The 19,168-nt window shown below is 37.5% G+C and overlaps 1 pseudogene; it reads left to right on the top strand.

Moving 5' to 3' along the window:
* Positions 1-5,492: 5,492 nt before the first annotated feature.
* Positions 5,493-19,168, top strand: part of LOC101329492 (uncharacterized) — a 29,788-nt pseudogene continuing 16,112 nt past the window's right edge.

Here is a 19,168-nt window from a genome sequence, read left to right as displayed (position 1 = left end):
AAGCATATTTTGGTTTAAATGGGAGCTAGGTAATATTCAAAGGCTTTAGATACACTTTATAACAGCACATATTTTGTTGAATGGTAGAAATATTCAAGGTTACAAAAATTCAGGCAAGAATAATATCTGTGGGGCTGGTTTCTGGTCTCAAATTTCTTATATTCTGTTTATTCTCAAAAGACATATTAACTGCTTCTTCTACTCATTTTATACAGAAGAGATCTTAACTGGCAGTCTCCATACATCAGAAAGACCATTTTTTTATGATGTTACTTGTTTAAATGTAATCCTCCCCTAAAGAAAGGAGAAATTACACAGGGAAAGAATTAGACAAATTAAGATACAAACAAAACACTGTCCTTCCAACAGTGATATGGAGCAAAACCATGCAAAGAGCACAGCAGAAAAAAATGAACCATAAAAAATGGGTTAATGGAGGGCAAGTTTCCATATTTAAAAAATAAAATTAGCTTAAAGAGGGAATTATCTTTGTAAATGTGGAAAGCAATATTTGTAGAAATAATGATAATATCTGAAGGTAGCATCTCTTTCAAGCAAAGATAAAACTACATCAGGAAGAACTGTTATAAATGAGTAGAATCACTAAAAGGATTTACTTTAAAGGTCAATATTCAATTAATGTAATTGCTAGGATACTGACATGGGGCCTGATTTATGGGTATTTGTAGAACTAAAATGTCCTGTTTTTGGAAACCAAAGCAGTTTGAATAGTTTACGTCATGTGCTACAACCCCATATATCCAAACTGATTAGGACTGCAAGTGCCCATGAGATCTAGGATAGCCAGGCTCCCATGTACATTTTATAGTCGACTGTGTCCAGCACTGTGGGGTGTTTTTACCTAAGCCCAGTCTGCATTTATATGAGGCATGATGCTAAAAAGCAACCCATCAGTGGTCTAATGGGTATTTTACATACTACCTAAGAGTGTTACATAAGAACTGACAGATTTGAGATGTGAAAAGGCCATGCAAATGATAAGCCAATAGTGGCATATGATCACTGCAACTGGAAGAAACAGCTACTTCCATCTACTAAACAGTCAGTGAATCTTTACAAACATAAAAATGAGAGTTCTTATTTTTCCCCAAATGCTACTTATTGTCTACAATGTCCAACTGCTGATGGTGGTCTAAGCTTCTCCCAATTTCTCAAAGTATAAGGATGACTCTGTTGTTATGGGATTGTTGAGAACAGAATTGAGTCAGGGCCCTAGGGAGAGTGCTTTGTGGGGATAAAATAATTAGACAATATCAGACCAATTTGTTTTTATTGCTTTTTTAAAAATACACACTGGTATACATATATACACACACACATATATATATATATATAAAATATGTATCTATCTGATCTATCCATCATCTATCATTCATCTAGTATCTGTCTATCTATTTACCTACTTTTAATACCTCTTTTATGATTGCAAGTGTCAGAAACTGATGATCATGATCACTTTGTAGGGCTGGAAAAACAAGTTAGGAAGACTACTTTTAGTCTTTGGACAGAGGAAAATGTAAGTATATCTTTGCTCCCTTGATAATCCAAAGTAACTGGTTAAGGTAGGAGTATCCTCAGGAAAAACTAAAGAGTCAGGGGAGACATAAAATGAATTTGACAGTAAAAGGGTATTAATTAAATGTTCATGGCCAGAAATAAATTTCCCTTCTATACAAACTCCTCTGGAGCCCTGGATTGTGAGGGGCAGTGAGAAAATATGGGGGCTTTATATCCTACTTATTTTGTCAGTTAGACTTCATTGCCAATTGAGAGTGCATCTATTAGGCAGGCAACAGCCTCTCTGGTCTCTAATTTGAAAAAAAAAATGAATGGGATTAAGTACTAGTCACTAGGTAATCTCTAAATTTTAATTGTCCATTCTATTCAGTTTTATTGACCATTGTGTCTGACATATTTAGACAAATCTGGTTTTCTGTTGTTGTCAAGTAAGAAAGTCTACTATAATTCTTACGAAAATATGTCTACCTTGTTCATCCATCAGTAATCGTGGGTGCCTAATATATACCAATCACCCTGTTCTAATCCCCATTGCTAAGGATTTTCAAAGATAATTAGTATGCAGCCATTTTTCTCCCCTCAAGAAACTTGCAATAATAAAAGCGAGGAAGGTACAAGTAACTGACAACTCAAGCAAAATCAAAGGCATACTAAGAATTAGGTACAAGCAAATTTCTTTGGATCACAGCAGAGAAACAATTGCAATGCAGCCGTTAATGGCATGGCCTTGGGGCCCAGTGGAACCAAGCATGAAACTGTACATCTTAAACGTCCGTAAATTTCAAATGCCTTATCTGTGAAAGGCTGATGATGTCCTACTTATGTGACTATCAAAAAGATCAAATGCAATTATGCTCCTCTTATGCTTAGTCCCTAGTGGCTGGAAAAGTGGTGGTTCTGTCGATAAGAAAGTCAGTTTAGAGCAGGTAGAGAAGGTAACTCAGGGATTGAGACTGTTGGCTGCGAGGTAGAATGCAAAATCCACAGAGAACTATGCAGAAGACATACTTTACACATTTTGGGTAAACCACTTGCAAAACATTATGCCATCCCTCAATGTTTTTTATTCTGATTCATGTTCCCACAGCCGTCTTCTCCTGTCACTCCTAAGATACAGAGTGCAGTGCCGGGAGGGGTGTAAGTAAAATCATGTTTGTCTAGGTACATAGAAATTCTGATTCCATTTCATTTCACTCACTTCTCCACGGTTTTCTTATCAGTGGCTTGTTTATTCTTTCTGGCCATGAACATTTAATTAATATCCTTTTACTGCCAAATTCATTTTATCTCTCTCCTGACTCTTTAGTTTTTCTTGCTCTGCTGGCATTTCTTTTGCATGTACTAATTCATGCAAATATTATCATTTTCATTTAGCATGCAGTTACTGAGTGGTATCTATATAGCAGACCTTATGGTTGTGAATGAATCAGGGAATACAAAGATAAAATAAGATATAATTTTTGACACCAACATATTTACTGAGCATACTTTTGATCTTTTTAAGCTACTCCTTCACTTTTTCTGCCAAATAAATCTTATACTAACTTTTTCTTCCTTTCACTACTGATTTCTACAGCAAATCCACATTTGACTCCATCTCAGTCCACATTAGATGGAGAGTCTTTATTTGGGCTTTGTTCTTGAGAACACAGGGGCATCAGTGAAATATGCCTTAAGGTTGAATGGAAGACTCAAGTGTTGGAGGTGGAATTCCCCTGATACCTTGGAAATCAAATTTCTACTAGAGCTACTCTGCAGAAGTCACCAGGAAGCCCAATGATGGTGCTGAAATGGTCATGGCTAGGCTTAAGGGACATGCTAGTGCCAACCCACATGCGGGCAGCTCCCAAACGTCTTCATCTAATGAGGAATCCCACTGGAAGTGAGTTGTCTTATAAGTCCCTCCATTCAAGGTCTCACAAATCCCTTAAACTTCCTCCTTGTTTATGAGGTCTCCGGAACACAGAGGGGATTTAATCACTTTTCAATTTAATACAAATAAAGAATCACCATCAATAACACTTGGTGTTATCATCCATGTCATTACAGATTTGTTTTGTGCCTTTGGAAGACCTCACATTACAGCCCACAGAGCACCATGGACCCTGATAATGCTGGGAACAGAAAGAAGCAAAATGGACAAATAAAAAGTATTTTAATTGCAGAAAGTAGTTCAACAACCCAAGAGCGTTGTGGGGTTAGACCTGCAAGCTGGCTTGGGGCATGACAAATTCAAAGAACTCAGATAGGGAGGTGGGAAGAGCCAGGGGGTGGGAAGAGCCATGTCTTAGGCACAGCAGAGTCAAAGATGAATCAGATTCATCCCTGAGGCCAACACCTCCTTGCCCATCCCCTCCCCAGTCCCAGCATTCTGGAGTTTACTTGCATTTAATGGAAAAGATCTGTTTTATGCTTTTTCAGACATTCGGGCATCTGAGAAGCTACTTCCAAATATTGTAAAGATTGAGGTTAACAGATTAAAGGAGTTTAAGTCAAAGTATCAAATTAATTGTCCCTTGAAAATTGAGAAACTGAGTTTAGGAATATCTAATTCAGGATTAAGTACTAAAGAGAAATTCTTTCAATCATGGCAGAGGCATAAATAAAAGAATAGATGACTCACCCAAAGATTTGAGTGATTAAACTCGTGGAAAATGAGTGAGCTTACATATCTCCCATCAATTACATCATGGATATAAATGTGTGCTGAAATCTGATGCCCCCTTTAAGGCTCAGACAAAGTCTTGCTTCTCTGCAGCTGCCTCAAATCCCTTCAGTCAGACAAGCTGATTTCCTCCTCCCTGTAATCCTAAGAGTGTTTGTTCAATTATTGTATCACATATGGACCAGAGATTCAGAGGGTAGATTTGGGAATCAAAGAGTGTTATTTAAATTCCAGCTCCAACACTTCCCAGCTCTGTGACCATGGAGAAATAACAATTTCCTTAAGCCCCGAGTCCTCATCGTATGAAAAATGAAAAATGGGGAAAATAATGAATCATGTATCAGCCAGGCTGATAGTCAGGCATATCAGCTGTTAACACATTGAATAGTTCTGCCTGAGGGTCTCTGCCACTCTGGTTACCCAGGACCCCTATATACAAGCTACAATGGCAACTAAAGTGTTAACAGCTGGCGTGGGCTTTAGGGATGTCCACATTGTAGCCTTCTGATTGGTGGTGCCTCTGCCCTATGAGTTGTTAGATACTTTAAATATCACCCCCGTTTCTTGCAAATACTAAAAGGCCTACTGTTTCCCTGATACTGAGCAAATGCATGGTGTCTAGGATGGTAGTTTTTGTTGCTATAACAAAATATCATTTGTAATTTATCATTAGTTTTTAAGTCTGTCCACTTCTCCCATTTTATTGTGACTTCTTTTCATAGCATATTATGCTATCTCAGTGACTAACACAGTGTTTTTCAGAGTAGGCACACAATAAGTGAACACTGAATTAAAATAAAGGGAAATCATCCTGTGGCTCTTAATACTACTGTTCTGTAAATAAATCACCTTTTCAATCAACTTATTTCTTCACATGAGTGGCTTAGTGTCTTACCATAATATCTTTCATATCATTAGTGGGGAAATCTGTGGTATTATACATGGTAGAATCTTTGTGAGAAACCAGATGTAAAATCACAACTGTCTTGAGTTAATAATGCTTGATCTTTAGGTGTGGGCTTTCTCAGATGTAAGCTGGTTTCATAACATCAAAAGATGTGGGCTCAGCCTTGCATAAACTCTTGATTGCCATGCAACCAGATGTGATATGTCTCCTCTAGATCAATCCCGCAAGCCAGAGATTGAAATATCAACTACAGCGTCAACATATTATATACGAAGCGCTATGTAATTAGCAAGCAATTTGGGCAATTACTTTCAATGACTGCAATATATCCTCCAGCAAATCTACACTGGGAGCCAACAATGAGGAATTTGTTGAAGAAACATGGACAGCACTGGGATAAAGGACGGAGAATCACTGCTATCATCTTCAACAATCACAATGGCCACCGATGTGAAATCCAAGCTGTCGCTGGAAAGCTTTCTTCAGTCCACTTTAACTCAGTCATTTGTTAAATCCTGCCCGTCGCTGGTTTCTGGGCTCCAGAAGACAGCACAAAAGAGGAAGACTGCTTACCCTTTATGGAAGTAAAGGTTGCACTTTCAGCTGAACCAATCTTTAATCCGGTGCTGACGCTAAGTGATCTTTTTATCTCTCTGATCTCCACTCTTCTACCTCCCGGACACAACATGGACTTGACCTTCCTGTTTGTTTCAGCTTTAATCAACAGTATCCGTGAGTTTCTTCATCGACCACCTTACCTATGTTCCCCCACTTATTCCATGGACACAGCACACAGTTTTCCCCATCTGGGGAAGGACCCACCTGTCATTCCCAGTTTTTCTTTATGTGGAATTTGGTCCAAGTCTAACAACCAGAGTCTTTATTATTAACTTACTGATCTCTTTTAAGCCCACTCCCCACCTAGAACCAAGAATCGACCTTACATTTTATTGAAAAATATCCTGCCAGAATCATATATATCATCCACTTAAGCACAATTATTCCATTGATTCTATATTAAGAGAATTTTGCTACTGAAATGTCTGGTTTTGCTTTTGGATGTTATGCTTTTATTGTTTTCTTGAAAGAAATTGTGTGAACATTTTTATTTATGATAGGAAAGCAATTCCCTTTAGTAAACACACTACTTTTTATTTTATCATTTTGAAAATGTTAAAATTGCTCCATTTCACAAACCAAAAGTGGCACCTTCAGCGTAACAGAGACTGTTCATAGGTCTCCAATGCTTCAAGTAAATGATGCATAGTAAATGTTTAATCAAAACAATTAACACTAATTTTAAAAATATATAAAGTGATTATTATAACATTAAAAAAGAATGCCCTATTAAGTTGGTGACACTTTCCCTTATTCTGTATTTAATTTTCTATGTTATGCATCAGTTGATTTTTTTAAAAATTGAATTATCTGTAATTTTAAATAAATGTTGTTTATTCTTGTTTATTATTAAACAAATCACTTTAAATTGCTTATTGCCTGTCAGCTTGAAATACAATCACGTATAGATGTTTAGAACTCTGTGTTCCAAAGATCTTTTTTTTTTTTTTTTGGTTAATATACATGTCACAGATGTTATAACAAGACTGTGTCAATGCTAATTACACTTATCACAGCTGGCAATTTCTAAAGTCATTTTTTGCTGCCCATGTCTTTCTTGCTACATGAAACCTACTTTTTCAAAACTGCTGATTGCCATAATCTACTAAAATATTCTGACATCCACCTGTATCCATTTCCTGCTTCCCTGCCAAACTCCATGTTTTTTGGTTTTGATTACTCATCAATGCAGATTCTTCTTTAATATTCTCTTCATGACTCTTTCTAAATATTGAAATGAAGAAGTGATCACCAAAGCAAATATTCTTGACACCCCCAGATTATTAAAAAAAAAAAAAAAAGGAAAACTAGGAAAATGGCAGCTTCGATCTGGGTGTTTAAACGTGTCTAAGCTCCTTATTTGAATCACTGAAGTTATAGTGTGAGGGCAAAAACTTGCATTTGAGCTGAAAATTGGCTGAAGATGCCATTATGTAGTATACATTTTGCTTACAGTTTGCCAAAAGCAGTTCAGGGTCTAGGAAATAGGCAGAAAGTACAAGGAGAGAATAACAAAGACTCACAGTGTCACTGCTTCATCTAAAGACAGTACAAGGAAAGGATGTGACCAGGGCTTCTAGTCCAGACAGTGTGGTGTTTGTGTCCAAACTCTCAGAACTGACACTTCAACATTTAAAATCTAAAGGACAAATTAGTACCATAGAATTTATCTTAAGGGACATTTACTATTACACAAGTTAAATATGAAAATTAAATATAAAGCCTATTATATTTTTCTTGAAGAAAACAACAGTTTAATTAACATTTTTTGACAACTGTTGAAAAGTTATATCATTTTCTAATTGCTGGTTTTTGACATATAATGACTTTTTCATTCCAAGACATGTTAAATATATACATATAGAGAGTGATATTTGAACATTATGATTTCAGACAAAGACACAACATAACTAAGTTTCCTGTTAGTGAGAGATTATTGTGTGGAAAAAACTGAAATATGTTCCATATCTAGATGAACCTAAATATTTTGTTTTGCATATTGACAACAGAGAAAGGGGGATAGAGAAGCTGTGTTTCTGGGATCTTCAGTGTGTTGTAGGGATGTATTATTTCCACATGTATATAGGCTTTTTCATGTTTAGCCTTTACTTTGCCTACAGAAAAAGACATTTTTCTGTATTATACACAATTTTGTTTCCTTTAAGTGCAGCTTGAATACAAGATGACCACAGACCTTAAAATCATTGAATAATGAGTCCAAAATGCTTACACATCTGCTGTGGCCTTCTTAAATGGAATGTGAGCACAGATTAGGGCAAGAAAACTTTGATGTTGCTTTTGTTTTTTTCTTTGATCCTAAGTTTCCAATTCTTTTAAAGATATAAGGAACTTCTGCTAGTGTAAATTGCCGGCTTCCCATTCCCCACCAAAAAAATGATCATCAAACACAGCTTTGAGCTGAAGCTAAAAGTGGATCACCCACTCTTCTTCAACTTCTTTGCACTCCCTCCACCAGAGACCACATACCATCAACATTCTTCTTTCTAGTTTGACAAGTTCAAGAAATGGTCCCTACGTAACAAATTGGTTGCATGTTCCTTTGAATGGCTATCACTTTTGTAAAGTTTTCTCCATTCTTTAATTGATAAAATTTTATCACAGTAGTGACAAAATTCATTATAATTCTTCCTGTTAAAATTAACAAAGATAAAATTTCAGTTTAATATAAGAGGACATCACTTAGCAAGATCTTGAGGGGCAGTGGAAGTGTTTGTACATGGATACATACACAACCCACACAAGAGAAGTTTCTTGGGGCTCTGGAGGTTATTTCTATTTTCAGACATGGCTTAGGTTTACGGCAGGAAGAAGGTGGGCTCTTCTGCCATAATTCATGCTGTTCTATTGTTCTCCTGTCTTTGGGGACTCTGGTTATCAGTGTTTTTCCTCTATGTTTCTCATTTTTCCATACTGTTATTTTCTTCTGAATGTTAGGAGTTATGTCTTCCAAATTGCTCATAACATTCTCAACATATTGATCTGCTTTCTGTTTTCCAGTGCAGTGAAGCCCATTCTGCTACTGTTTCTTAGCCAACTTCCTTTTGTTTCAATATGTCAACTATTCATCACATTAAAAACTTTTTTCAGGAGTCTCTGTTTACTAAAATTGATTTGAATTCATCAGGCAAGTAGTGATTAAAATGACTTTTTTTCCCTTAAAAAAGGATTCCCCCACAAATATATCCTCCCTCCACACTGTGAGTGCAGTGTTTCATTCTTTCATATATTAGAGAATATTTTCACAAGCCCACATTATTGTTGTTTATTGCTTTGGATAAAGAGAAATTCATTTCAGAACAGGTTTTGCATAAACACAAGGCAGCTGCATTCTCCCTGAGTCCTTTCAACATTTCAAACGTGTTAAGAATGGAGAAATAGTTCTTGCAAAAGATAGATAATGAGTATTAGAAACAATCAAAAGGAGAATTAGGCCTACTATTTTGTTTTACACATCATTCTGAAAAATAATAACTCTTGAGTAAAAATAAGTTAGATAAATAAATTTAAATTTCAACATTAAATAACTGCAAGTAAGAGATGGATAGAAAAAAGTACAATAATGATTTTTTTTTTTTTTTACTAGTTTTGCCTTTCAAGGAGTTAACAAGCATGCTTTTTTCTTAACTAAAAAATAGCTTTTTATGGGACTTCCCTGGTGGCACAGCGGATAAGACTCCACACTCTTAATGCAGGGGGCCTGGGTTCAGTCCCTGGTCAGGGAACTAGATCCCACACACATGCTGCAACTAAGAGTTTGCATGCCACAACTAGGGAGACTGCTTGCTGCAAGTAAGGAGCCTGGCTTCCACAACTAATATTTGGTGCAACCAAATAAATAAATATGTTTTTTAAATAGCTTTATAATTTTTTGCTAATAAAATAATGCATGCCGGGCTTCCCTGATGGCGCAGTGGTTGAGAGTCCACCTGCTGATGCAGGGGACACGGGTTCGTGTCCCAGTCCGGGAAGATCCCACATGCCGCGGAGCGGCTGAGCCCATGAGCCATGGCCACTGAGCCTGCGCATCCAGAGCCTGTGCTCCACAATGGGAGAGGCCACAACAGTGAGAGGCCCGCGTACCACAAAATATAAAATAAAATAATGCACGCTCATAAATTTTTAAAATACTACAGAATATATAAACACTTGAAAGCATAAAACCACACATTTTAGTGAGTTTCATTCTGTCTTTTCTTCTTTCTATTTCTAGACACACACACACACACACACATGCACACACACACATATACATGGCCATACAATTTTAAATAAATGGGATCATACATGCAGCTTATATACATATGTATGTATATACATATATATATACACATATGTATATATATATACAAATTTGAACATATTTTCACATAGAAACACATAAACCTATAAGATCCTTTTCAGTGCAAATAATTCTATAGTTTGAATATATACTAATTTTCTCAAATAGTCATAAATAAAATTACATTAAAATTGTTTAAAGATTTTGTATGCTCAAACTATGCTTTGTTGAACATCTTCATGCATGCATCTTTGTGAACTTCTCTGATTATGCATTTAGGATAAATTCAAAAAACTGAAATGTCTTGAGCAAAGTAACATACACTTCATATTTTGATAGAAATTACTATTTTCTTTTGAAATGCTGAGCCACTTTTTGCTCTCATTAGTAGTGCTTAAGAGAGCTTGTCTCCACATGGCTTTGCCAAACAGATCATTTTATATCATTTTATTCTTTACCCATTATTTTATAGGTGCAGAGTATTGTTTTATTTGTATGTCAGTTTCTTGAATTACTAGTTGTAACCATTTTTTGTAAGTTAAGAGAATATTCTGGTTCTTTAATGAATTGACAGTCCATGCCTTTTGCCAATAATCTTATTGGTATATTTCTTTTTGTGTATGGCATTGTATCTGTGAAGCATATTAATCTATTGTGAAATCACCTAATAAAATAAGTAAGTCTAGTAATCAGAGGTATTTCTACATTGGTGAGAGAGTGCAAATTACAAAATTTTCTACAGTTTGATTTAGTAATATGTAACAGAGTTTTAAACATATGCATTCTAGGGTGACACTTGTAAATCTACTTAAATGAATGTATCCTAAACATATTCAAAGTTCCATGTAAAAAATACATGAAAGAGATATTCATGGAAGCTATAACTAGAAATAAAAGGTTAAGGGGCTTCCCTGGTGGCACAGTGGTTGAGAGTCCGCCTGCTGATGCAAGGGACACAGGTTCGTGCCCCGGTCCGGGAGGATCCCACATACTGCAGAGCGGCTAGCCATGGCTGCTGGGCCTGTGCGTCCGGAGCCTGTGCTCTGCAACAGGAGAGGCCACAACGGTGAAAGTCCCAAAAAAAGTTAAGGGATTTATGCATAAATACTTCAGTTTTTTGTTACTACTTAAAATGTTATTTTATAAAATTTTTATATTACAATTGTCCCTTGTTGATATATGGAAAAGCATATTAATCTCATATCTTGTTACTTGGTATGATTGATTATTATTTCTAGGAGATTTTATTTGATTCTTTGTGCTTTCCTACCTAAACAATCATGTCATCTTCAATTAAGGACAGTTTTATTAATTTCTTTCAATCTATATATTAATTTGTTTTGTTATCTTGTCTTATTGCACTAGATAGAACTTTCAGTTTGATATTGAATGAGAATGGAAAGAGAGGGCATTCTTGCCTTGTTCTCTATCCTATAAAGGAAGAGTTGATCTCCTCTCACCACTAATTAAGCATGTTATTAATTGTAGTTTTTTCATATATGTTCTTTATTTTGCTAAGGAACTTTCCTTCTACTTCCATTTTTGAGATTTCTTTTACCATAATCAGTGTTGAATTTTGTCAACTGCTTTTTCTCCATTTATTGATATGATCTTATTGTTTTTTTTATCTGTTAATATGACAAAATACATAGATTGATTTATGAATGTATATGATCTATATATTGAAAACTAAAAACTCTGATTAAAGAAATCAAAAGGATCTACTGTAAATGGAGAGTTATTTCACATTCAGGGATTTGAAAATACACTGTTAATTTTTCTGAACTTGATCTATAGATTTAATATAATGCTAATAAAAAATCCAAGTTATTTTAATATATCTGTGTCTATTTTTTGTGTGTGAAACCAATTCTAAAATTTATACTGAAAGTCAAAGGACAGAATAGAAAAAACAATATGAAAAAACAAAGTTGGAGGACTCAAACTGCTCAATTTCAAGATTTTGTGCAAAGATTCTATAATGAAGACAGTGCAGTATTGGGAAAAGAACACATACATAGAGCAATAGAACTGTATAGAGAGCCAAGAATTCAACCTATACAAATATAGACACTGATGTTTAACAAAGGAGCAAGCCAATTCAATAGAGATATTGTATTTTTAACAAATATTTCCAGAACAACTAGGCATCTATATGCAAAACTGAGCATAGACACAGACTTTACACCTTACACAACAAATAACTCAAAATGAACTATAGATTTAAATGTAAGATGCAAACCTATACAACTTCTAGGAGAACACCTCTGCTGCCTTAGATTTGCTGAGGAGACTTGTACAAGACCAAAGTGTGACTCATGAAAGGAAAAATAGATAAGTTGGACTTTGCTAACATTGGAAACAAAACAAAACAAAGCAAAGAAAAACCTGCTGTGTGAAAGTCACTCTTAGGAGAATGAAAAGACCATCTACCATTTCATCTACATGAAAATGCTTGTAAAGTACATGTATGATAAAAGATTTGTACCCAAAATATGCACAATGAAGAACATTAAAGACTCAAGAATTCAAAAATAAGAAAATGAATAATTTAAAATAGACAAAATTTATATAGACATTTCACCAAATAAAATATACAGGAAGCAAGTAACCATATGGGAAGATGATCCACACCATTTTTATGAGGGACATGCAATTAAAATAAAAGTGAGTTTTCATTATATAACTATTAAAATGGCTAAAATTCAAACTGACACTACCAAACGCTGACGAGGTCGCAGAACCATAGGAATTCTCATTTAATATTGGTGTTCATGCAAAGTGATTTAGTCATTTAGGTTTGACAGTTGTTTTCAAAACTGAATACACTCTTTCCATAAGAGCCAACACAGGCGCTCCTGCATATTTCACTAACTGATTTCATCGTTTCTGCTGCTCAAAGACCTGCACACAGATTATAGTAGCTTTATTGATAGTTGTCAAAAACTGGAAGCAACCTGGATACTGGATACTTTTCAATAGGTGAATGGATAAACAAATTGTGGTGCATGAGTAAAAGGGAATACTATTCAACGATTAAAAAGAATGAGCTGAAGGGGCTTCCCTGGTGGCGCAGTGATTGACAGTCCACCTGCCGATGCAGGGGACACGGGTTCGTGTCCCGGTCTGGGAAGATCCCACATGCTGTGGAGCGGCTGAGCCCGTGAGCCATGGCCGCTGAGCCTGCACGTTCAGAGCCTGTGCTCCACAACGGGAGAGGCCACGTACTGCAAAAAATAAATAAAAAAAAAAAAGAATGAGATGTCAAGCTGTGCAAAATTGTGAGTGAATCTTAAATGCATATTGCCAAATAAAAGAAGCCATGTTAGAAAAGTCATATACTGTATGATTCCATTTATATGACATTCTGGAAAAGGGAAAACAGTAAAAAGACCAATAGTGCCAGCGTTTGCCAAGGTTAATAGGTGAAGCACAGGGAATTTTTTAGGGTGGTGAAACTATTCTGTGTGACACTCTAGTGGTGGATATATGACACTATACATTTCTCAAGCCCCATAGAACCTTCCATCAGAATGAATAAGTCTGAAGGTATGAATTATCTAAAAAAATATTTAGGAGATTGGGCAAGCCTAGGATGAATGTAGACTGTGACAAAGACTATAACTGCATTATAAATACCTGGAATAACCTCATTGGAGGGAATAGGAGGAAACCTTTCTCGACCTAAGGAATTCTGGAAATTGGTAGAGAATGTAAGCCTTATAACAAAATGAACTGCACATAGTCTCTATTCTGGTAGATAAAATTGTTTCCCAAGAGGGTGTGGATTAGCACTTCTAACAGGAGTGTACTGGAATCAAGCCACTAAGTAAATGATGACAGTTTTTGGGAACCAAGTTTCTCACTGTTGGAGTGAAAGATTACAGAGAGAAGTGTAAAATAATCAATGAGTTAATGGATGAGAGTTAGAGACATCAGGATGAACTTATGTTTGGTTAGTTTAATATAGATAGAGACTGATCCATGCAGAAATACTTACAGATATGTGTGTATACATGGGTTAGTATGACTACAAATATGTTCTTGTACTGTCAGCTGGAAGAGACTACAAACAATAACACCCCAGTGACAGCAAGCACCCCAGCACCCAGAGATTGGTTTCCAAATACCATTCTTCAGTGAAAGGAGCCAGGGCTCCTTGGAGAAATGGCTGATTCTCAGGATGGAGCATGGTATACACATGATGAGCCTGGAGCATTGCACAATGCCAAAAACAAGGAAGTTTTCAAAACTAGCAAATAGTGCAAAACACAGCGTTAGGGAATGACATAGGGACCCAGGAGCCATATGAAAAAGTTTGCTATGATGAAAGATTGAATAGTTTGAGCAATAAATAAATAATGTAATACTAGATTACAATACTAAGTATAAATAAAAATTCATGGCCCGTACTGATATAAATAAATGCTGTAGTAAATTAATAAATGGGGGATAAGTGTCAACTCTCTCATGCAGAAGAATGACACATAATTTATGCAGATTACTGTCCCCTCAAGAAGTAGAGCATTACTCCCCAACCTTAAATGTGCACTGGGTATAGTGAAGACTTTCTAAAGAGCAGTCACCTTACAGTAGAGAAATCTGACACTATCTCAGCCAGGTGATCAAGGTCAAAGTCAACAGTGATAAGACATATTGATAGTATGTAACCTTAATATGATCTAATGTGATGGTTCTTTACCTCTGTAGTCTTCCTGTCAAAACTCACAATTCCAGTCTAATCATGTGAAAAATATCAGATAAAGCCCAGCTGAGGGACATTCATAACATGTATATTTTCTCAGTTTGTAAGCCATTTCTCAGTCACAGTTTACAAATTTACCTTGAAATGTCACCAACATTCAACATTGTTCTGCAAAGCATGACAAGCCTACAGCTCTCACCCCGAGCAACTCACCCGGTGAATTTGACAAAACCCTGATTACGATTCTGTTCAATTAATCAAACCCTTGGATGTTGTGCTGATGTCAAGTTGCTGTAATGGTTTCTCAATGTTTCCTTTCAGTTTCTGCACATATCTCAATATGGAGCAGTAACGCTCAAAGGGACAATGTTCAAGTGGGGACATCACTGTAGCCACTGAAGGTCACTTATCAACTCAGCTGGGCATCTGGTTCTACTGTCAGGAACCCTTACCCACTACTGTCCCTGGCAGTGGCACGCCTCTCTGTCTTGATGTGATAGAGGTGATCCCAGAATATGCTTTCATCTCTATATCCCTTGATTTGAATTGAAATCTCACATTCCTTTGTATCGGATTGGCAGAACCCAGCATGTATCCCAGCAGCAAAGAGTCTGAAAACTTAGTTCCTGAATTCTCCTAGAGGGAAGTCAGGACTCATATCATCAGGAAACTCTACAAACACAGGGATGATTTTCAACAGAGAACAACTGTGTAGCCAAAAATGGAGCATGGATCTACTGTGGAGCTTATAAAAGGAATCCAGGGGGGAAAAAAAGATGGCATGTTAACTTAGGGAGGTGAGATTGAAATGGAGAGGAGTAGCATAGATACATAAAACAATGGAGACAGTATGAAAAGATAAAAAGGGATAGATTTGATGTGGGGTAAAAGGAGTCCAGGGAACATCAAAGAAAATGCCTCTTCTGTGGCGTGTCCACCTACATGCATTACGGCGCCATCCCTCAGAGAGGGAGCTGAGGATGCGTGGGGGGTAGTGCTTTTGTTGTACTTTGTATGGTGGGAGAAGCCATAGAGAAGGCTGGCTTCAATTTGGGGCATACTAATATAATTGAGTTAAGGAAGCCTATGTTCCAGTTAAAAGTCTGGCTCTAACTGTCACCTTGGCACTGGATTAGTAACAACATTTTTTTTTTCCATTATGGACAAATTTCTGTCTTCTCGGCAACCCCTCTGGAACGTCCTTCGGAGCACACGTTGGTTTTGTCCACCACTGTGGAGGTGCCCAGCACAGTGTAGACTCCCCACAAGGTCATGTTAAATAAATTATTTTCTACCTGCCTCCTGCCACACATCCCAACTTAGACATCATTTAAACTCGAACTTTTCAAAAACTTTCCCTTGAATCCATGTTTCATTGGGACAGTATGAAGAATTAAGTATTTTATTCATCTAAATCGTGCCCAACGGGAAAGGTTCTTTTATCACCATAGATATTTAGTAGACTAACAGTTTCTAGAAACCCAAAGTGAAATAGGTGTCTAATCTCATCACTACAAAAAGCTAATTTAGAGATTGTTCACCTTTAAAGTCATCTCCATCAACAGAATGGAGCAGGGGTGGGAGACCAAAGGCATGGAAGTGTGGGTTGATGCTTTTTCTTCCATTTGGCAACCCCAGTCATGCAAACTAAAGATAGGTGTATTGAAATGGTGTGGAAACATACATTTGTTTACATTTTCCAAACAAATGACCTCCTGTAGGTAACTTAGATGGCCACATTTTTCACTCTCACCTTTTGGTTTTCTCTCAGGCCAGCCCAATCACCGTTTAGACAATTAATCAGAAGAACAGGTTGTGCCTAATCGTTTTCATTGCAAGACTTCCAGATATGATCTCTACCCAAATCTTTTCTCTGATTTGATAAGTTGCCTTTTAAAAAAGGACAAGTCTTGTGTGATTTGATAAGTTGCCTTTTAAAAAAAGGACAAGTCTTGTGCTTTATGGAGAGTAGTTCTTAAAATGAAAAAAAAAAAAAAAAAGATTTGTATGTAAAACCTACTGGAGTCTTGAGTTTTTACCAAGTCAGAGAAAGAGTGGACAGTGGGGCAAAAGCCCGGCTTCTAAACAGGGAAAGGAAGAGCTTTTGCAGAAAGTAGGAAGCTTTGCCCTCTTCAAGGTGGTGGCAGGCCCATGCTCCTACCAGGTTTCCCAGGGTTGAGCAGAGGCTACATCCTGCCTTCCAGGAGCTCCAAAAAAGTAAACATGAAAAATGTTATGTCACCCTTTCTCCAAACGGCACAAATCAGAGTGAAATGTGTTGCTATATTTAATTCTGGGATGATTTACCTATATGCCATTCTTTTAGTAACTTTCAGACTTTGATTTGTTGTTTTTTCTGGGGTGGTGAGAGGAAGCATTTGCCTATTTTCCTCCCAGGCTTTCAGTGAAAACTCTAAAAATAAGTCTGCCTTAATTAAGTTGCAGATGTAATCATTAGAGTTTTTTTTTTTTTTTGGGGGGGGGGCATGGAGGGGTGTACGCAGGCCTCTCACTGTTGTGGCCTCTCCCATTGCAGAGCACAGGCTCCGGACCTGCAAGCTCAGCGGCCATGGCTCACGGGCCCAGCCGCTCCATGGCATGTGGGATCTTCCCGGACTGGGGCACAAACCCATGTCCCCTGCATCAGCAGGCGGACTCTCAACCACTGAGCCACCAAGGAAGCCCCAGAATTTGATTCAGTAAAAATGACATGTGTTGGCATTATGTAGAGTCCCTCTGAACCTTGTATGGAGAGGGAAGTGCCCCTTGCCACCTGCCCTGCAAGTCTGGGCATGAAGGCCACAGGAGGGTGGGCATGACCATGTGCAGAGGCTCCCCCTAGATTAGGGTTCTTATTTCCAGAAGTGAGGGAGAAAGCATGCAGTCCAGTGCTATATCTCACTGTTCGAGATGCTTCCACAAAACCTCTGCAGCTTGTATGAAAATGTGCAACTTCCCAAGGCAACTGCCATGCTGCTGATCCCTGAGAGGCCACCCATGTCCAAGGCCCAGACCTTCCAGGAGTCACTCAGGGGACCTGGCCCCCTTTGCAGCATGAGCAGTCATGTTCACGGCTCCAGATCTGAGATGCAATTTGAGACACACATACTGTGTAATGAAACAGGTTGTTGATTGAAGTGAGTAATAAAAACATCAGCAAGCGAATCACCTTAGGCTACCAACAAATAAAACTTCAGAAAGAGGCAATAAGAGATCAGTGTGGTGAATGTCCATTTTGCATCCGCTGCAAGTTGAGATGGGTGATCTGTCTCATATCCCACTATTTGGTTAAACGTCATCTGCTCTCACATATTTTTTAAGTGAAATGTATTTGTTGTAAGGGTCTCTTTACTTGCCTCTAGAATGAGAAGCCTATCAGCTGTAGGAGGACTGGAGTAGTAACACCAGGCATTGTAAGGAATTAAAATGACTGTAGATACTGGTTATGTCACTATTCATAAAATGTGTACAATAAGACCAATGTGGTCTTATGTTTGAAATATTAAAAGAGAAAAGAAGATACAATGCTTGTTATACAAATCATGAAAAATAGAGTGTGAGAGGGCCTGAAATTGGAGACTCCAAGAGCTTGTAACAGGGGGTTAATGATAAAGAAAAACAATCCTTTTGTAATCTGGATCAGTCCATTTTTATTTTTATTTATTTATTTATTTTTGGCTGTGTTGGGTCTTCGTTGTTGCACATGGGCTTTCTCTAGTTGTGGCAAAGGGGGGCTACTCTTTGTTGTGGTGAGCGGGCTTCTTATTGCAGTGGCTTCCCTTGTTGCAGAGCACAGGCTCTAGGTTCGCGGGCTTCAGTACTTGTAACACATGAGCTCAGCAGTTGCGGCGTGTGAGCTCTAGGGCACATGGGTTTCAGCCATGCGTGCTCTAGCTGTACGCAGGCTCAGTAGTTGTGGCTAGCGGGCTTAGTTGCTCCACAGCATGTGGGATCTTCCCAGACCAGAGCTCAGACCCGTGTCCCCTGCATTGACAGGTGGATTCTCAACCACTGAGCCACTAGGGAATTCCCCAGATCAGTTTTTAAAGTTGGTAATCATGAATAGCTAAAAAATATATATTTATCTATATTTAAATACATTGTTAAATAAAATTTACATAATGGTCAGAGTGAAATTTATATTTGATATTCCTATATATTTGGTACCTACATTCACCAATTTCTCTATTGTGTGTTGATCTTGTCATATCTGTCCTCATGTCTGGGTCAATGCCAAGGGAAGCACAGGAAAAGGTAGAGAAGAGATTTTAACATGATTCGAATCCAGACTCTAGGATAGAGAGTCACAACACCAGGGGTTTATTATGCAGGGGACAGGAGGGGCTGAGCCTTTTCAAGTGTAGGATTGCTCTCTTCAAGTGCAGGAAGGCAGAAAGGGATGGGAGTGATTTGGGGTGAATCCGTTGAGCAGGA

This window comes from Tursiops truncatus, chromosome 9, assembly GCF_011762595.2.
Source record: "Tursiops truncatus isolate mTurTru1 chromosome 9, mTurTru1.mat.Y, whole genome shotgun sequence".
Taxonomy (NCBI): domain Eukaryota; kingdom Metazoa; phylum Chordata; class Mammalia; order Artiodactyla; family Delphinidae; genus Tursiops; species Tursiops truncatus.
Note: the sequence above shows the minus strand (reverse complement) of the source record. Positions and strands in the feature narration are given on the sequence as shown.